The 21,092-nt window shown below is 44.6% G+C and overlaps 1 long non-coding RNA gene across 1 annotated transcript; it reads right to left on the reverse strand.

Annotated features, from left to right (window-relative positions):
• Positions 1-2,421: 2,421 nt before the first annotated feature.
• Positions 2,422-20,972, reverse strand: LOC147018199 (uncharacterized). Its single transcript, XR_015062311.1, has 3 exons — positions 20,747-20,972; positions 6,171-6,787; positions 2,422-3,373 (listed from the first exon to the last, which is right to left on the reverse strand). It is a non-coding gene; the product is annotated as an uncharacterized LOC147018199 (long non-coding RNA).
• Between the last annotated feature and the right edge of the window lie 120 nt (positions 20,973-21,092).

A 21,092-nucleotide genomic window follows, 5' to 3' on the forward strand; every position in this document is an offset into this window, starting at 1 on the left:
CAAGCAAAGGTCTTTGGCCATTATGACCCACAAAAATGCACAGTAGGTACAAGTGGCATGGGCAATGGCCGAACAGGTGGCATGGCATAACTGGCAAGCATGAACAGGCAGGTGGCATGGTTGGCAGGTAGATGAGTCCATCAGATGGTATGGGCCAACAAATGTTGATAGCCAGCAGATGTCGTCGTTGATGGTAGAATGACCATGCGGTGGCAGCAGGTAGGGCAACGGGCTTTAGCCCCACCCGACTCCAATTCTAGTTGCCCAGCTAATCCCTCTTTCCTACATCAATGGCTCCTGCCCCTCTATACTATACCCCTCAAAACTGTTCGATCCATCTCAGGCCCACGAATCCCACTGAACTAATCTATTTCCCAGGAGGAAGATCAAGGCATGTACCATGACTTTAAAGAGGCCTCACATGGCTCGCTCGTGGAGTAGCCCGATGGGGGCATGCCTTCCCTATACCAACAATGTGGGACACAATATTCCTCACAATGGTCAATTACCCTACTCTTATCTCCAGCAGCTGCAGACATTAAAAAAAAAAAACGTGCAAAGGGTGAGCATCCTTATCTAACCCAGCATTTTCAAAAACACTTTTTCTCATTTTACATCAACACCCCTCTTCAGTGGTTCTACATAAACCAATTTTCCCACCATCCCACGCATGGTATTCTAACAGTTTGGGCCTTGCCCACAATGTTTTTTTTTTCCTGTGCCTTTGCACAGTATCGTGGCTGGACTATGTGACTCCTTCTGCAGGTCCTCTCCTGCTCTGTAAATTTGGCATCTAAGGCCGCTGTTGTCACTTCCGAGCTACCCTGCTCAAATCCAAATTCTGGAGAAGCCCTCTCCTGGATTCCCCTAAGTGCCCTCTCTGGAACATGGCTCATCAGGTCCACTCTCCTGATAGCCAAGCCCACCCACAAAAATATGGGTCAGTGCACACCCAGCACCCAGGATGTCCTACCCCAAATTTCTACACACTAATTAGCCACACCCTCAGCCCACTGATGACATTTGTAGTCTTGTAATAAAATGAACTTTCTTCAACTAGCACCAGCAACAGAACAGCATCCTGTTCCGAAACATCTGAATTCCCTCTACCTACCTATCGCTAACAAAAGCAGGAATTCTCTCCACAGGGGAAGGGGGAGGAGGAGGAGAGGGTTCCCCTACTCTATTCATTCAATCACTCAATCCTAAAAAAAAATTGGCCATGTTCCTCATTCACCTCATCACTCATTCCTCACTCGTTCCTAATCCTGTCAGGATGGGAAAAGGAAGAAGGAGAAAGGCACCTACCATAACAGTCTTCCAATCGTTAAAATAAAAATCCCCAATGTAAATTTGAAAATAAAGTCTATATACCCTTCCAATACTAATCGTCATTGTCAGCCTGGCAGCTCGGTCTCTTATCCTGCTAATTTATCCCTGCTGGGCCCCATGGACTCCCCACAGAAAACCCAGTCTTGGCCATTACATCCAGTGCTTGTACCGCGAGACTTCCACAAAGTCCACATGGGATCCGTTGTGGAGATCCCGCAGCCGCGGTTGGGTCTTCCAAAAAACCTGGAGTAAGCACGACCATCCATTCCTATCTATCCTCGAAGGGCCCTTGCACATGCATGCTTCACCATGCAGAACCCCTTGCTTGTCCCTCAACTCAACCCAAGCTGGGACCATGCTCTCTAACGAAATAGGAAGTCACCCTGGTTCTACCCCAACCAGTCCGTCTCTAAGGCGACTCCCTCAGTGTCGTTCATCCTACTTCTTCCTCTATGTCCCTACTGCTCGCCTCACACACATTCACCATACTCACCTCATTCACTATAGCACTTGCTCATACTCATGCCCTCACTCTCACCCTACCCGTGCCGGCACACATGAGCTGCATGGGTGCTGGCAGCTCGGTGCGCACTGAAATGCACGCTTCGCAAACCAGCCGTTCGACCTCAATCACGAAGACCCGTGCCATGGTACTGGATGCGGGTATGGATAAGCTCATGTGGAACCCATTTCACCCTGCACAAATTTAGGGACATACACCTCCCCAGGAAGAGTCCCAGTCCAGCTCTGCCCGACCTGGACCAGCACCCGATTAATACCATTACTCAGTGTGTCGACTTTCCCGTCGGTGGCAATCGCCAGCTCCACCCAGCGATTGTGCCTGCCCTCCAGCTCTCCCAGCATGGGAGTCCTGCATTTTAGGGTCATGGAGACCTCACACCTCTCTGCCCCCAACATGTTCTCATGCTTCCTCCTCTTGAGCCAAGGCCTATCCCATGTTTTTTTATTCTCTGGACAATGGCCACGAAGTACCTGATTGCTGCTTCCTCCCTCCCCCCCCACCTCCCCTGAGGCACTGGATTTACATCCTCTTCTTTTACACAATCTACAGGGTGTGTCAATAAAAGGTTAGCCACTTCAAAACTTTATTGACCAAAACATTGAGTAATAAAACAAAAAACATTAATGGGAAAATGAAAACCAAATCCTGGAAAAAACAGTCATTATGTGTTACTGCGCTTCGTTGAGGTGTTTGATGTGGGCACCCCCACGCACACAACATGCATTCACATGAATTGCAAAGTTTTCAATGATGTTTCTACAAGTTTTAACGGTTACAGTCTGTACATAATCCTCAACTGCTGCCTTCAGATCAGGTTCAGATCTGGGGTGTTCCTTGTAGACGTTATCTTTACAAGCTCCCCAGAGGAAAAAAAATCCAGCGGATTGAGGTTGGGGATGTGTGGAGACCATTCATTTTCCATGTGGAAACGCAAACTGAGAACTCGTTGTCCAAATATTTGACGCAGAAAGGCAATTGTTTCGTTTGCTGTATGTGGGGTAGCACAGTCTTGCATGAACCACTGTCACCGGAGGGCTACAGTGCTCATCGATTGCTTCAAGTCTTCGTAAAATGCATTGACAATCGACCGGTATCGTTCTTGATTGATGGTAACCGTTCTTCCATTTTTGTCTTCAAACCAATAAGGCCCAAACACACCTCTGTAGCTGACAGCCACAAAAGCAGTGACTTTCCGACCCTAAAGCAACTTCTCTTCAACCTCATCTGAGCGTTGACTTCCCTAGAAAATGTTGTTGTGTGAATGGACAGCACCATTGACGTGAAAGTGTGCCTCATCACTAAACCTTAAAAAACAAGTTTCCAAATCGGTGGCTTGCTTGGCTTGTTTCTGGGATGCACTCCATATTCAGTGCAGAACCTCGTCTGGACGGAAGCAATTGATTTGGTCTCAAAATACCACTTGACAATGTTTACTCATTGCTCCGTAGAAAACGTCATTTTTTCCGTAGAATACTTTGGTTATGCTTGAATGACTTCTCCAAAGATCATTGATGACTCCTGCAAAACAAAACAAATATTAAGGTAATGACTAAAAGTACAAAGGTCATTTGAAGCGTTAACCTTTTATTGACACACCCTGTAATTGGCCCTCTGATGCTATTCCAAATTTCCTCACAGTCTCTTCATTTCTCTGTTCCCTTCTGTTTTATTTTCTTCTGTCTCTGTTGCTATTTCTGTCTCTCTCTGTCCCTGTTTTAATTTATACGTGTTCTCTTTATCCCTAATTGTTTCCTCTCCCATCACTCCCCTGGCAGCACTTACTGTGGCCCTAATCCCTTCTCTTCTCTTCTTCTGGCCAGGCCGGCTGTCATTCCCTGCTGCGTATCCCATACTTCGGCCATACACACTGCCACTTTGGTTTGGCTGGCCTCAATCTTGGTTCCCATGTTGGCCAAGTTGGCCCCGTGCTATCCTGCCTTGCCTGACCAGCCTCCAGCTTATCTCCCATGTTGTCCAGCTTGTTCTGACCAGACTCAATTTTTTTTTAATATCTCCACCATGTTTTGCATCATTGCTATCAACTGTTTTACTAAAGGCCCGGTCACACCTTGACGTTTTAGCCAACGTATGCCGATTTTTGAATTTTTTTTCTAAAACGTTGGCACACGTTGAATACGTTATGGGTAAGTTTTGATAACATTGAGAGCACGCTGAAAAACACTGCCATACGTCGTTGTACGCTGGCTTTAAACGTTGTACTTTTCGGTTGTCCTCAAATTTTTTCATGCTTGAAATTTCACGACGTATGACTCACACGTTCCGCTATGCTGGCCACAAGTTGTAGGCACGGTCTGCGATCGTTGACAGACGTCAACACATGCTACTTGTAAGTTAATCATAAGTTGAGACACGCCGAGGTAATGTTTAGTGTACCCGAAACTTATTTCTAACCTATGATTAACGTGTTGTTGGCACGTTACGTGATCGTTGCCACACATCGACAGACGTTACTTTTAAGTTACTCATAGGCTGAAAGACGTCGGTATTATGGATCGTCCTTGCGTCAGCTGCCACGGCCAGGACACTTATTTGCAGCATTCTTCAAACTTTTCTTCGGCATGACGAGGATGTTCACACTTCGATGTCTAGCTTGGCTATGATTCCAATTGTCCATCGGCAGCGTCTATTTAAAATAGTCGAGTTTGAGCGTTTTAACACGTTCAGAAGAAACCCTTCAAATTTCAAAACCCCAGCGTCAAAAAACAAAGGCGAGTGACAGCAATTTAAATCGTTCATTGTAAACAATGAAAATAGCTGAGTGGTACCGTTTAAAAGTCGTTGAGTGTAAAAAAATTCAAATTGTTGAGGCAAGCGTCTACTTTCAATAGTGGAGATGTAGCCATTTAAATCGTTGAGTTTATCATTTAAATCGTTAAATCGTTAAACGCAAGCACGATCCATCATAACCCACACCCTCCCCCTCACACTCACCTACTACTGCCAACATGAACAAACTACTACTAATACTAATACTAATACTAATACTGATACTGATACTGATACTGATACTGATACTGATACTGATACTGATACTGATACTAATACTGATACTGTTACTGCTGACATTGACATCGACTCAAAAAGGACTCGAAAACACTGTTGGGTTCCCCTTTTATGAGCAGCATTTTTATTTACCAATTCCCAAAACCGCTGGGAACACGTCTTTATATGGCAGTTGTAAGCTAGAAACACATTAATTTTTTTTTTTTTGTCGACCTGAAGACGTCATTGGAATACGTCTACATACGTCGATGTGTGTTGGGACTACGTAAAGAATTGGTTCAAAGCACATCAAACATAAGTTAGAAATAAGTTTCGCGTAAAAAAGACATTACCGCGACGTGTTTCGACTTATGAGTAGCTTATAAGTAGCCTTTGTGGACGTGTGTAAGCGTCCACATATCGTGTGTAAAACTTATCCCCATCGCATGCGGAACGTGTGTCATACGCCGAGTACGACCAAAAATTTTGAACATGTTTAAAATTTCTTGACATACTCTACTTACTACAACGTATGATAGCGTACTTTAGCGTTCTACTCACGTATACCAAACTTACTCATACCGTATTTGACGTGCCCCCAACGTTTTAGACACATTTTTCTTAGGTCGGCATACGCTGGCAAGATCGCCAAGGTGTGACCGCGATGTTGACACTTCCATTTCTACGGCAGTTATGATTCGAATCGTTGTGCGTCAGCCTTTTAATAGGCTACGTCACGACATCGTCGGCGATGCGTGCAACGCGCTATGCCTAAGTTAGACTATCGTTGGGCATCGGTTGTGTAGGCCGACAACAGGTTCAGCATTCGTTGGTATAAGTTATCTATAACACAACGAAACGTTCTGTGTCCGTTACCAATGCGTTATACATAAGACCAAGTCGCTATGAATACGTCCGAATCTTTAAAAAAAAACATCCAAAGTTCAACGTCAGCCAGCGTTTTACATACATTTTAATACGTTGCCATCGCTGGCTAAAACGTCAAGGTGTGACCGGGCATTTAGTCTGGCATAATGTTATTTATGCTGCATGGGGCTGAACCGCTGAGGGGTGTTGGGCTAGTGGGTAAGGCAAGCGACTCCACTGTACCTTCTCGATCCCTCTCCTGGTTTGAGATAACAAAATCATTTTCCATTTTAAAGGATTTGACGCCGAACCTCCCGCTCAAATTTGTAAAAAGAAAATCCCCAAATGAAGAGACGGTTTCCCACACCTCAGGTCCGAATCCCACTAAACTGATACCAATGTTACGGCGGTTCTGTTGGCTAAGGTCGAACGGCTGATGCCCCACCTTGTGACGTCGTCCCATCCTGTCTGATCCACACCGATTGGTAGTTTGGCCGCCACTCAAGACAAAATCCCTTTCCTGAGCTTCTCATCCAATCCCGAATGCTTGAGTCCTGATTCGGGTGTGCAAAAACTTGCACCTCAGTCAGTCTGCAGGGCCTCTATTTCCCAAAAGCACACAAGACAGATTACAAAGGAAATAATTTTTTTACATGCAGTTTCAAGGGAGAAGCGGTTTTAGACAGACATTAGGGAGGGAAGACGACAGCTTTCTCTCCAAGTATTGCCGCATAATCCTTTATCACAATGAAATTACCTCACTCTTATGCCAATAGATGCACGAAGGGAATAACTAGTATAAGGTATACAATTTTAACCCCTAGAAGCCATTTTCACAACAATATTTGTTTATTTATTTCACCCCTTGCCCTTCCAGCCAAAGAAAGCTGCATAAAGCTACACAAGGTAAGCCCTTTGCAGTTTCAAACCCAACCGGGGTCCTTCTACACCTGCAGACATGAACAAGTAGCATATAGATGAGAATCCCAATGCCACATACCCCCCCCCATCAGCTGCCGGATCAGTTTCATCACTTATTGGCGAGTCATCAGGGACAGCATACTGCAAAGACAGAAACGCACACCACCGAGGCTCCCAAACATATCCCAAGTGCAATGCCAACAGCAGCTGTTAAAGTACGAGTAAACAAAGCAAACTGTTAACAGGCAGGTGACTCATGCCAAAAGTAATATACCAGTGTGTTTTTGATTCAAGGACACGAGTTTGTATAGTATTTGTTGAATTTTAACAAAACCCACTTTTCTTATGATAACTTTCTTTTTTCACTGACCTTTGTTTCGATTATGGACATGTCATGCTTGATGGGTGGGGGTGGGATAGGGGGAGGGGAGATTAATTTCATGTCATGTGCAAATTATAACACTTCTTCCTCTTCTTCTATTCTTTTTGCATATGGCAAGTAGCAGCTGACAGGTCCAAGTCCACATTAGACAGCCGAGTGACAATGTTCTGTGGTCAGGTAGATTGCCATGAATCCTTCATCGAATTTCCTTCGTTCTCAGTCATTCACTATATATGATGAATAGTTTGGTCTGGGTGTCCATAATCACATGCTGGGCTGTCCTTGAATTTCCATTTATGGAGATGGTGTGATGTCCTGGCATAGAGAGAACGACGAGTCCTGTTTAGTGTGGTCGCATTTTGTCCGAGTCAGGTTTAGTGTGGTCCACCAATTTTGGGAGAGGTCAAAATCTGGGGGCTCCTCTGTGAGATTGCTGACAAGTTCTTTGTTGGGAATATTGACGTCTGCTGACAGACAATACCACTGTTCCTTTATGTTGAAACCTGCATCATTCAATGACTTTGCAAAACTCCAAAATGGATATATGATCGAAGATGGATGCTTGGGAGGTTATGCAGCTCATCATGAATGGGCAGGTTGGAATTGGCTTCAATAAGGTCATAGTCTGTCTGTCTGTCTGTCTCTCTCTCTCCATTTAGTGGAGGTCATTATGTAATATTGCATTTACTTTTGCTGCATTCTTGGAACTGACATTTTTTTTAAGACCATTATACTCAAAAATACAAAACTGGGGTTGGTTCCATTTTTTAAATAACCCCTATGCCAGTGTTCTCCACTCACGAGTTGGTGCATTGATAATAGGCAGTACTGTCGGACCCCCACATTTGCGGGGAATACATTCCTGAAAAATGCTGTGAATGTCGAATCCGCAAATGTTGGGGCATTGATTCAATGGGAAAAAGGGGGATAAGTTCCCAGCGGTTCATGATTCATGAGGGAAAAATCAAAACTCCTGTTTAAAAAAATGCAAATACGCGAAGCACAGGGCTGCGAAGGAAGAAGCAAGTCACATTTTATGAACCGCAAATAAACGGGGTCCGTGAATAGCGGAGCCGCTAATGTTGGGATCCGACATGATATGATCTTGATCAAGATGACGTTTGTCATCCACTTCTGGAGTGCACACAAAATAATTATGTACCAACCAGCCTGGTACTTCTGCTGTGTCCACTGAACTGAGCCGCTGATAATATCATGCAAGTAGCCATGCAAGATCAAGCTGTGTTACATCACCAACTTTTTCTTGTTACTAACCCAGTTTGAAGTTTTCATGTTTAGGACTTTTCCTGGGTTTGGGGTTTCCAGTAATAGTGCATGATTACCTTTCAGTGACGGTGGGGGAGACATTTTACAGGGTTGCTGACACTTTGTCATCCAGTTTCAATGGCTCAGCCACAGTCTCACATGCTGATACATTTGGAGGGACTCATTGGTAAATTTCAAGGGCAGTCCCATGGAACGTGTTGCATCCATCAGCTGTGCACAGAATTGAAAAGTTATTCACTGGTCATGGGGGCACAAAAACGGCATTAAAAATTTTTAAATTCAAGATGGCCACCATAGGGGCCATTAGCTCGTCCCCTGCACAATTGAAGACGGGGTTTTGCAATTGTGTGCGTGTGCATGTGAGGCTTGTCCGGGCCATAACTTTTTCTTTTTTTTTACCATTTGAGCTTTTGTCATCATATTATCAACAAAGCTTTATTTTGAGAATATGGAGAAGACAAATTAAGAATTTGGTTAAAAGGTCAAAGGTACTGTTTCGCAGATGGTAGAAGTCCAAATGCAAAGTGGGTGGATCACAGACAGAGCAAGGGGGGGGGGGGAAGCCAGAGAGGAAAGAGAAGAAGACAGCAAGACCACTGACTTGCCTGCGGGGAGACCCAAAGACACAGCTTCATCGTGGGAGATACCAATGGTCCTAAAAGCCTTGGTTTCCACAGCGTGAAACCGAGATAGGTGTGAGGCGGGAACACGAACCCAGAGGGGGAGAGCAGCACTCCATCAGATTGCAGATGAAAGCTTTGTATGAAGTTAGGAGCTCAGGTGTGCCAAGGAAGGACTTTGCATGAAGGTGTGTGACTGGCTTTGGAGGCAAGCTTGGAAGTGTGACTTTTCAGGAAAGATCACGGCAGATTGTGAGACCCAAAATCTTGAATGAAAGGACTTCTTCAAGAGGATTGTTGAGAAAGTAGATGGGGGGAGAGGGGAGGGGGGTTTCCAGACAGTATTTTCAGACATCGTGAGAGTGTGAGATTTGTCAGGATGGAAAGACATGTTCCAAGTGTTGGACCAGCTTGTGATTTTATCCATGTCAGCAGAGAGTGAAGAGGCTGCTGCTTGTCGATCTGAGGGATGACAAATGGTACGGCAGAGGGTGGAGATTTTCATCATATGTCAAGAGGTGGAGTACTGCGAATCATTGGAAGGGTGTTGATCTCAATGCCAAACTGATTATCCAGATCGCTGTGTTTAGGATTGTATTGAAGTGTTTGTTGTGGCTTGCTTCTATTCACATAGAACAGGAGTATTCTGCCACAGTGTTTCCTGCAAGAATGGGAAGTGTACACAAACATGCACAACTCGTTTAAAGAGTTTATTAGTCCCCTGACGGTAGCACTGGAGGGGACTACAGGTTTGCTCTCCGTTTGTCAATCTGTCCATACCCCCTGCGGTTTTTCAGACTTTTTTTTCCCCCCATACCCTTTAACATAGTAATAATACCATTCCTTTCGCACTGTAAGGCACATACAGCTTACGAGGCAGTTTCATGGGTCTGGAACTATGACGCAGTAACTAGGCCCCTTGAGTTTGGAGGCCCAGACCAGACGGAAGCGGAAAGTGGACGCAGCGACACGCTGCTCCGGCGCATGCTCCCATACCTGACCTGACCTGATAATACACATATTGTATATAGTGCATAATACAGATCACACACACACACACACACACACACACACACACACACACACACACACACACACACACACACACACACACACACTATGCGTAGTATATTGTATACAGTATGTTACAGTGGCCTGCAAAATTATTCATCCCCCTCCAACGTTTTCACATTTTGTTGCCATCTGAGCTTATTTCATGATGCTTTCAAATCAAACTTAATATATGGAGTCTTCCGATACGACTGTAAATTCATAAAGCTAAAAAAGTGCAGATAAAAAGTGATGATTTCAAAGTGACTCGTTATCCCTTAGGGTGTAGTGAAATCCATTATTAAGAAGTGGTTGACATATCATACCACCCAGACAATACTGAGATCAGGTAACCCATCCAAACTCAGCAGCCAGGCAAGCAGGAAATTGGTTCGGGATGTCACTGTAAATCCGGAAATAATTTTGAAAGATCTGCAAGGCTTTACGTCTGAGATGGGTTCGGTGTTTATCAATCACCAATATCCCATTCCCTTCATAAAGCTGGCCTCCCACAGGCAGGCAGCAAGAAAAAAAGCCATTACTGAAAAAGACGCATTTAAAAGCTCATTTGGAGTTTGAAAAAAAGCATCTTAATGATACTGCAGGCATGTGAAGAAAAGCATTGTGGTCAGACAAGACAAAAATTTAACTTTTTGTCTAAATTCAAAGCATTATGTCTGGTGCAATCCCAACACTGCACATCACCAAGTCAACACCATCCCTACTGTCAAGCATGGTGGTGGCAGGATCATGTTATGGGGCTGATTTTCATCAACAGGGACTGGCAAGCTTGTCAGGGTAGAAGGGACAATGGACAGTACAAAGTACAGGAGAATCCTTAATGAAAATCTGCTTGATTCAGCCATGAATCTGAAACTGGGTAGGAGATTCACAATTCAGCAGGACAATGATCTGAAGCACGCAGCGAAAGCTACGTTGGAATGGCTGAATAAGAAGAAAACAAATGTTCTTGAGTGGCCCCAGTCAAAGTCCTGATTGAACGCAATTGAACATTTCTGGCAAGACTTTAAGATTGCAGTCCATCGACGATCCCCATCAAACTTGGCAGAACTAGAGGAATTTTTACATGAACAATGGACAAATATTTCACCATCTCACTGTGCAAAGCTGGTAGAAACCTCCCCAAAAAAGACTCATAGGAGTCATTGCTGTAAAAGGTGTTTCCAGAAAATACTGACCTAAGTGGTTGAATACTTTTACAACCAGTGAATTTCGATTTGTACATGTTTTTTGCAGGTATTCCCAACATGCAACCTCCTTCAACTACAACAGTGTTTAGTTTGATCTCTTCAGTTATGAATATAAAAGTTCATTTGAAAAAAAACGTTTCTACATAATTCGTAATTCATCCAAATATGGTATTATTGGAAGGGGGTGAATACTTTTGCAGGCCACTGGAGGTACACATATGATATGTGACACATTATACAGACAAATATTTACACACACACACACACACACACACACACACACACACACACACACACACACACACACACACACACACACACACACACACACACCAGTAGTGACATAACTGCTTCAGAATCAGATCATTTCAGGTTTTCCAACCCGACTTCTACCACAATTATGTTCATTGGTTCAATTCCTGGAAATTTCATAAAAGAGAGTCTTTTAACATTTTCTGTGAGTTATCGTGTTGACTTGAGGTTGTGTACAACACAGCAGCACGTCTGTCCTGGGGTCAACCCAGCCGCTTTCCCCCATCTTGAGTTACACCTCGTACGTCTCGCCTCGATGGCCGTACTCCAAACAAGATGGTGAATCGCTCTTTGTAAGTGACAGCGCTACCAGGTGTCCACCCAACACGGCCGACAACAGTTATGTTTGTACTATTATCGTTTACTTTAACAGTCATGTTTGTACCATTTTACTTTGATAGTTCTGCTTACAAGCTACACAGGGTGTTTCAAAGTCCGAATTCATAGGGATATTTATTTTAATATAATAATTGTTCAAATTGTGAGCTACTGACATGCACAAACACATCAATTCTTGTATGTGGGTTTCTTTGAACGTTTCTTAACATTGACACATCGATTTTAGCACATTCGTTTCTGATTTTCAATAGTACATGGTCTAATGGTATAAACCACCGACTTCAGGTGAAACAAAAGAAGAAGGTCAAGTGGCTTTAAATTAGGACCACGTGGGGACCATTCTATCGCTCTACAATGTCCTATCCACCTCGAGGCATCGTCTCAAGAAAAAGAAAGAAGTTGAAAATATTTCCTACGATTCCAGAATTTTGAATTACAGTTTACTTCATGGCCGATAGTTACGCACACTTGCCTCAAAAGCTGTCGAGTCTGGGTTCGAATCTCGACCCAGCTTTAAACTGTCATCCCGGTGTTTCAGAGGCAGGGTGATCCATGAATGTGTGTGCCATCCGTCTGAGGGACGTTAAACGAAGCATCTTGTCCGCCGGTATTTCTTGGTGGACGTTAAAGATCCCAGGGTGTACTTCGCAAAAAGTAGGCGAGCCATCGCCGGCACCCTGAACAAATTCCAAGTTCCTGCACTAACCCATAGAGGGCATTGCATCAGCGGCACAGTGGCGTCCTCAGTCAATGATGCTACCCCACAGCCTTATACTGCACACAAAAGAAGAAGAAGAGAGAGAAAAAAAAGAGAGTTTACTTTGATAGTTATGTTCATACTATTATAGTTTATCTTGATAGTTATGTTTGCACAATTTTCAGTCATGTTTGTACTAGTTTCGTTTACTTTCACAGTTATTACCACCACCACCATTGAAGGTGGACGGAGGTTATGTTTTCACCCCTCTCTGTCTGCTTGACTGTGAGCAGGATATATCAAAAAGTTGTAAACGGATTCGGCCGAAACTTGGTAAACAGGTTGGGTGTGTGACAATGACGAATCAATTGTATTTTTGTGAAGATCCCAATCGGGATCTGTATCCGAAAATTTTAAAGTGATTCTTCAGCATTGTGTGATCGGGCTAAAAAACTACATACAACACAATATCTCAAAAAGTTATGGACGGATTTGGATGAAACTTGGTGGACAGGTTGGGAGTATGCCGAGGCCAAATTAATTCTGTTTTGGTGAAGATCCGAATCCGGATACGAGAATCATTTCATTTTTAAAGTGATTCTTCACCAATGAGAGGATGGGAGCAAAAACGATAATAAAGCATGATATTTCAAAAAGAGTTAATAATGTTGTGGTTACGATGAGCTATTTGTAGTATTATCATTTACTTTGATAATCAAGTTTGTAATATGAGAGTTCACTTTAATAGTTACAGTGGTGAGAAAGTTTATGAACCTTTTCGAATTTTCGAAACTTCTGCATAAATTTGACCTAAAATGTGATCAGATCTTCATCCAAGTCAGAATATTAGATAAAGAGAACCTGATTAAACAAATAGCACACAAAATAAAAATCTAATTTTTCATTTATTTGAGCAAAATGATCCAACATTCAATTTATTTATCGAGAAAAAAAAAAACAAGTATATGAACCTTTACATTCAGTAACTGGAAGCACCACATAAGTGGGAGAGAATGTTAAGCTGACGGTAATATTGAGGGGGGATTGAGGGAGACGGGAGACGAGAGAGACGAGAGAGACGAGAGACAGAGAGGATTCTGGCAGGTGTGACGCCAGTTTAACATCCATCCAAGAGACGGCACCATCTCACATTGATGAATCACTCTGCCTGTGAAACACTGGGATGACAGTTTATAGCTGGGTCTGGATTTGAACCGAGGTGAGACGGCTTGGAGCGAGCGTGCATACCTCGTGGCTATCCTGCCGTGATCTTGCGCTTTCATTATTTTACAAAAATTGCATTGCTCCGAGCAGCAGTTTCAAAGGCTAAGATAATACAATAAAATATTTATAAAACCTTTCATGTGTCCGATTCGCATATTCTTTGACAGCCCTCCCTCTCCTCGACCTCCGGAGAGTTGTAGGGTAGTGGAGGGGGGTTGTCAGGGGGATAGCATGATGGGAGGTGAAGGAAAGGCAGCACGAGGGGGGGGCAGGAAGCGTGAGGGGGAGGCAGGTAGCGTGAGGGGAAGGGGGAGGGAGGCAGTGTGAGGAGGAGGAAGGTGAATGTAGGTGGGGAGAAGGGGGGAGGCAGCGCAAAGTGGTGGGAGGCAGCGCGAGGTGGAGGGAGGCAGTGTTAGGTGGTGGGAGGCAGCACGAGGGGGTGGGGAAGGCAGCGCGAGAGGGTGGAGAAGGCAGCGTGAGTGGGTGTGGAAGGCAGAGATAGGGAATGGGAAGGCAGCACGAGGAGAAGGGAAGGAAAGCGCAATAAAATGTGCCCAAACAGCAACATTTTCTTTTTAACCACTGGGTGCTATATAAAATCCGGCAGGAGCATTTAAAACCCAGGGGTGGGGGAGGGAGAGGGGGGGGGGAGGGAGAGGGGTGGGAGAGGGAGAGAGTAGGGGAGAGAGAAGGAGAGGGGTGGGGGAGAGAGAAGGAGAGGGGTGGGGGAGAGAGAAGGAGAGGGGTGGGGGAGAGAGAAGGAGAGGGGTGGGGGAGAGAGGAGAGGGGTGGGGGAGAGAAAAGGAGAAGGGTGGGGGAGAGAAAAGGAGAAGGGTGGGGGAGAGAAAAGGAGAGGGGTGGGGGAGAGAGAAGGAGAGGGGTGGGGGAGAGAGAAGGAGAGGGGTGGGGGAGAGAAAAGGAGAGGGGTGGGGGAGAGAGAAGGAGAGGGGTGGGGGAGAGAGAAGGAGAGGGGTGGGGGAGAGAGAAGGAGAGGGGTGGGGGAGAGAGAAGGAGAGGGGTGGGGGAGAGAGGGAGAGGGGTGGGAGGGAGAGAGAGGGAGAGGGTGGGAGAGAGAGGGAGGGAGAGAGAGGGAGGATTATTTTTTTTATATAAAATTGCTCTTCAGACCCCATTCGGAGTGAGGTGGCCGAGAATGCATATGATAAAGCATATAATTTTAAAAGGTCGTTAATTATCTTCAAAAGGGGTGTTTTAATTAACTCAAATACCCAATGTTCACTCGTGCACTCCCTTGGAGTTCCTTTAGTATACATGCAAAGTTTCAGGCTGCTCGGTGGCATGGTTTTGGAGTTATGGAGGACACGCACGCACACACACACGCACGCACGCACACACCTTTTATCAGTTGATGCAGATATCTAGTATACGTTATCTTGTGGCCCCAGAACCAAACAACAACAACAACAACAACAACAACAACAAAAAAAACACATTTATAACAGCCCTCATAGCTCCCTTGGCTCCAACCACCTCCCTCTCTCCCTTTCCCTCCCAACATGATTAACAGTATATATCACATTTTAAAAACTTCCCCTAGATATTCACAAAATCTCGGATTTCCCAAGGATGTTCAAATGCAGCCAATCCAGACACGGGAACTTTACCTGCGACATAGTGTTCCCATGTAAATATTGCTGGCACAAGCATCGCATTGTTACAGTTGTGGAAATTCACAGAACACCATTCAGGTTCCCCAAAGGTCAGTTATTTCGGTAAGTGTGTGTTCCAGGTTAGATTTCCCCACCAATGTATAACGGGATTTATTCGTATGCCGGGCTGTGCATCTTTGAGGTAGTGTTATTCTTTTCTATCTTTATTTTAACAACAACAACAACAACAACAACAACCACAACAACGACAACCCATGGCTGCGTTTGCCGGTGATCTCCAACACAGCCGCGTTTTGACTGTATCTCTAACAAAGCCGCTTTTGATGGCAATATCTGATCAAAACGGCGTTACCCTCTGAAAGAGCTGGCCAATCGAAAGTGAGAGGGGTGGAGCCAGCCGGGGGTGAAGGGTCGAAGGTAAAAGAGTGAGCACCCCCGGACCCAATAAAGAGTCGTTGGGCTGGGCCGTTGGAGAGAGTCTGGAGTCTGGAGTCCAGAGTCAGAGAGTTGGGTGGAGTTGGGAGAGTGCTCGAGTTCGTGCTGCGCTGGAGTTCGTGGTTTGCGGTTGGCGGTGGGAGTGGAGAGACACCCCGTTGGGAGCTGGAGAGTTCGGAGTTCGGGCAGTTGGTTCGCCGGCGCAACCAGGAGGCCTGAGTCGAGACCCATTCACCTTCCAGCGTGTCGTCGGCTAGACCAGGCCGCAGTGGAGGCCGGACGACCAAGGGAGCCAGTCGGAGCTCGGGGGTCCGGGCACAGACACCGAGGGTCGCCGAACCAGGACCCAGCGAGTCACCACGAGGGTGGCCAGGTATCCGCTCGGTCTCTCGGAGCCCCTTAGGTCATCCCGGCTCTGAGCAATTATAAAGGCTCACGAGCCCGGTTCTTTCTTTCTGGGGTTTTGGATGAAAGTCTATGGCGCCTTGTCTACCTAAGTAGAACTGATTAAGTGCATGATTGTGTACATGACAATCGACATCGGCTGTAGGTTTTTGCTCGTGTCTTGTCCCCATTCCCCCCCATTCATTGCATATGTGCATTTAAAATAAATACTCCCATTGTTTGAATGTTAACCTGCTCATTGTGTCACTTTCTGCCATTGACCGCCATGATGCGTTCGGAATATAAGCTGGCTGATTATATAAGCCGATAAAACATACATCTGGTCCGACGGGACTTGGCGATATAAAACCGCTCGGCAATCGCATATGGAACGAGCTGCTTAAGCGGCTCGTTTTCGTGCAGGCCCTGTCGAGGTATAAACTCCCGACATTTCTGTCCGCGCGAATAGTTAGGTATATCGACAATCCTGCGATTGACCCTGTAGCACGTGGACAGAAGAGTTGGCTGATTTATGGTGTGTTAAAAACCACCGTAGCTGGATTTCGGCGTTGATCCGGAAGCTGCGACTAGATTGCCACGTTCGGTGGGCGCGCGCGGCCGCAATTGGGCTATAAAGGCGGTCGTCCGCACGCCAGACGAGCGGAAATCTACAACAGTATATTTTCATCTCACAAAGATGTCTATTGTCAAAGAGTTGGTTATCGTTACTTGTTAACGACGGACAACATTGTCTTTGCAATTGCAGACATCCATGAAATAAATCTACAACCCACATTCACATGAGACACTCCCGCAAAGTTCAAAGTCCACTCACTGGTAGCGATCTGTCGGGGGTTTCAGTAGCATATACCCATCCACTCAGGCCTTGTACCGGCTCACATGATAGGGAGTTTGCGGTACAGGAAGCTGCCCATTCGGCGAGTTGAGAACGTTCTCCAACTCTTTCGTTGTGCAGAGGCACAGCATTTTCTCTCCGGTACTTTTCCAAGTATTTTCGCCCTCTTTTAGAATCTTTGTGAGCAATTTTAGGTGACAATCCTAATCTCACACAAACACAATATTCTTTCGCCACAAACACTGCTGTTTCTAGAGGTTTCTACGCATTCGCACAGAGCATTCTGGGTCATATTGCGTCATTTTGAAAGTCCCGTATTAACGATTGCTCAAAGGTGGATTCTCATTCTCCACTGTCCCTTGTGAAGCTTCTGAGATTCATTTTCTGAAAGAGTCCAGTCGTGAATGGATGGAATGGTCTTTACACACACATCGTTGCCAACTCTACCACTTGTGTTAGTAGTCTACCGGTGGTAGCACGTGGCAGCAAATGAGAAATGCCGTCTCATTTACAAGCATTATTGACCTGCGAAACGTGGAACATTTCTCATTGGTTGACTGACATGACGTAACTCAGAGCAAAACATTGTTCCAATGAGAACCACGCATGTTCTGCGTTTAATGGCCTCATTCAGTGCATGTTCAGTGCATGCACACATGTACAGGATATCACCAAGCTGGCCGGCCTTCACTCAGCGATAACGCTCGTTAACCTAAGCTAAAGTCGACAAACTCAAAGTTCCGATTTCTTCACCAGTCATCATTGTGGCTGACAATCCAACATCGCAGTAACATGAGGTCATTGCAGTAGATACACATAAAGTCTGCATTGAAGAGTAGGGCATGGTCAATGGTCAAGTCAAAGTTTATATTTACCTCTGCCACCGAAGGTGAAGGAAGTTGTGTTTTCACCCCTCTCCATCCGTTTGTGACTTGTAAAATCGAATACTTTTCAAGTATATTGGGTCAATCGATTTGGTTATTCTGTCCGTCTGTCGCCTACAGGTCACAATTCGAAACTGATCGTCATGAAACTTTACCAAGTTGTAGAGGTAATCTTCACTGAGAAGCCGATTGATTTTGAAGTCAAAGGTTAACTTGAGGTCAAATTTGCAAATTAATTTTTCATTCGATTGACTTAAAAGTTGAACAAAATTTGCATATTGCATCACCGAATTGGGAAAGCAACTATTTGTGAGGTCAAAGGGTCAAAAGTCAACTCAAGGTCAAACTTCTAAAATCAGTTTTCAACTGAAAAATCGTCAATTTACATCCTATGAACTTGAAAGCTGAACAGGATTTGCATAATGCATCACTGAATTGGGAAAGCAACTACTTTTGACATCAAAAGATCAGAGGTCAAACTTCTAAGATTAGCAATTTCAATATGAAAAATAATGTTCATCCGATTGACCTGAGCTTTGATTAAGATTGTCAATTTTAATCTGAATGAAATGGACAATTTAATGTATCCATGGCAACCGTTGGAGAGGGGGGGGGAGTTGGTGGATTTTGCAAGTATTGTGCTCTGCACGACATCTTTTTATCCAGCCCCCTGGAGGGAGGGAGCGGGATATTGTAATCGTCGGGTTTGTTTGTCTGTCTGTCTGTCTGTCTGTCTGTTAGCAACTTTACGGCAAAACGACTTTAGCAAACACTATCAAATTTAATCCACAGGTGGGCAATGAACCTCGGACGACCCCATTAACTTTTGGGTCCAATTGGATCAAAGGTCAAGGTCAAGGTCACGAAAAGATCAAAATTGTTTTTCGCTCATAACTTCGTCAAAAATGATCTGATTTATTTCCAACTAAGCTTAGAGTGACCCTTATTCTATTTGGCAATCCTCCCGATTCCTATAGTGAAAAATGCATATTTGTGAAGATCGGTGGGGTCCAAAGTTTTGGGGGTCATGGTCATCGGTCAAAATTACAAATTTTCCATTAAAACTAAAACATGGTTACGAAAATTCAACTTTATGAGAAAACGGCTGGCTCAAACACTGTCAAATTGTATCCACAGGTGGGTAATGAACCTCGGACGACCCCATTAACTTTTGGGTCCAATTGGATCAAAGGTCAAGGTCAAGGTCACGAAAAGATCAAAATCGTTTTTCGCTCATAACTTCGTCAAAAATGATCTGATTTATTTCCAACTAAGCTTAGAGTGACCCTTATTCTATTTGGCAATCCTCCCGATTCCTATAGTGAAAAATGCATATTTGTGAAGATCGGTGGGGTCCAAAGTTTTGGGGGTCATGGTCATCGGTCAAAATTACAAATTTTCCATTAAAACTAAAACATGGTTACGAAAATTCAACTTTATGAGAAAACGGCTGGCTCAAACACTGTCAAATTGTATCCACAGGTGGGTAATGAACCTCGGACGACCCCATTAACTTTTGGGTCCAATTGGATCAAAGGTCAAGGTCAAGGTCACGAAAAGATCAAAATCGTTTTTCGCTCATAACTTCGTCAAAAATGATCTGATTTATTTCCAACTAAGCTTAGAGTGACCCTTATTCTATTTGGCAATCCTCCCGATTCCTATAGTGAAAAATGCATATTTGTGAAGATCGGTGGGGTCCAAAGTTTTGGGGGTCATGGTCATCGGTCAAAATTACAAATTTTCCATTAAAACTAAAGCATGGTTACGAAAATACAACTTTATGGGAAAACGGCGGGCTCAAACACTGTCAAATTGTATCCAAAGGTGGGTAATCAACCTCGGACGACCCCATTAACTTTTGGGTCCAATTAGGTCAAAGATCAAGGTCAGGTCACAAAAAGGTCAAAATCATTTTACGGTCATAACTTCGTCAAAAATGGTTTAATTGACTTCAAACTAAGACTAAAATATTCCTTATAATCAACATTCAGGTTAAGGATGTATCAAATTTAAATTTGATCCCCAAAATAACTTTATGCCTTAAATGGGCGGGATTTGTTGTGCCTCGCACCACTTGTTATATTTGTCTGTCTGTCTGTCTGTGTGCAGGATATCTCAAAAAGTTGTGGACGGATCTGGATGAAACTTGGTAGACAGGTTTGGGGTGTGACAAGGACGAACTGATTTGATTTTGGTGGGGATCCGAATCCGGATCTGGATACGATAATTATTTAATTTACAACATGATTCTTCACCATTGAGAGATATGGCCAAAAACGATACACAACACGATATCTCAAAAATGTATTGGGCCCGATATGTTCTAATGGATCAGGCATTACATGGCGGAGGTGTGCGCTCCACCGAGTGCGATTCTCGTTAAATTTGAGTGTACTGTATATTTTACTCATTACAACATATCTTATTCAATGTAAAGTATAAAACCTATTCAAGTTACGTGTAAAAAACAAAAACATTAAAAAAAAAATTCAGGAGGAAAACATGATTATTCTGCGTTAATTCTGCATAACAAAGTTGTTTTAGAATGTACGAAAAAAAAAAAAAAGATTAAAATTACAAAATTTCCCTCCCATGGGAGGGGAGACCTTTTAATCCCGCCGCCCCCTCGGTCGCTTCACTCCCACACACCACGGATCCTTTCCATCGAACTGCGCACAGTGAGTAAATTTCGTTGGTAAAGTCGTTGATAAATTTTGCCTCTTTACGTTGCTGGATGAGCAGAGTGTGCTTTACACAGGCTGTTGGTAAGGTTCCCCTCATTTACCTGCACACAGTTCACCGGTCAACGACACGAAGCCAAGACCAAACAGTGCAGGTGCTGTGCTCGGAGTGGGGACGAGCCGCGGACTCCTCAGCGTTTCTCCACAACCGACAAAGACCTGTTGATGGGAAGGATCAATGAGCTGTTTTCCCTCAGCGTTCACCGGCATTTTCCCACCACCATGTCTGGTGAAGGAGAAGGAAGGGGGGAGGAGGGAAGGAAGGTGTGGGGGTGGAGGAGGAGCCGGCTGGGGCAAGCAGAAGGTGGAGGGCAGGAGGTGGAGGAGGAGGAAGAGGAGGGCAGGGGGAATAGAAGGTGGAGGGAAGGGGAGAAGGTGGAGGGACGGGGG

The sequence above is a fragment of the Eptatretus burgeri genome, chromosome 10 (genome assembly GCF_056783735.1).
Source record: "Eptatretus burgeri isolate ZD-2024b chromosome 10, Ebu_testis_v1, whole genome shotgun sequence".
In the NCBI taxonomy this organism is placed as follows: Eukaryota; Metazoa; Chordata; class Myxini; order Myxiniformes; family Myxinidae; genus Eptatretus; species Eptatretus burgeri.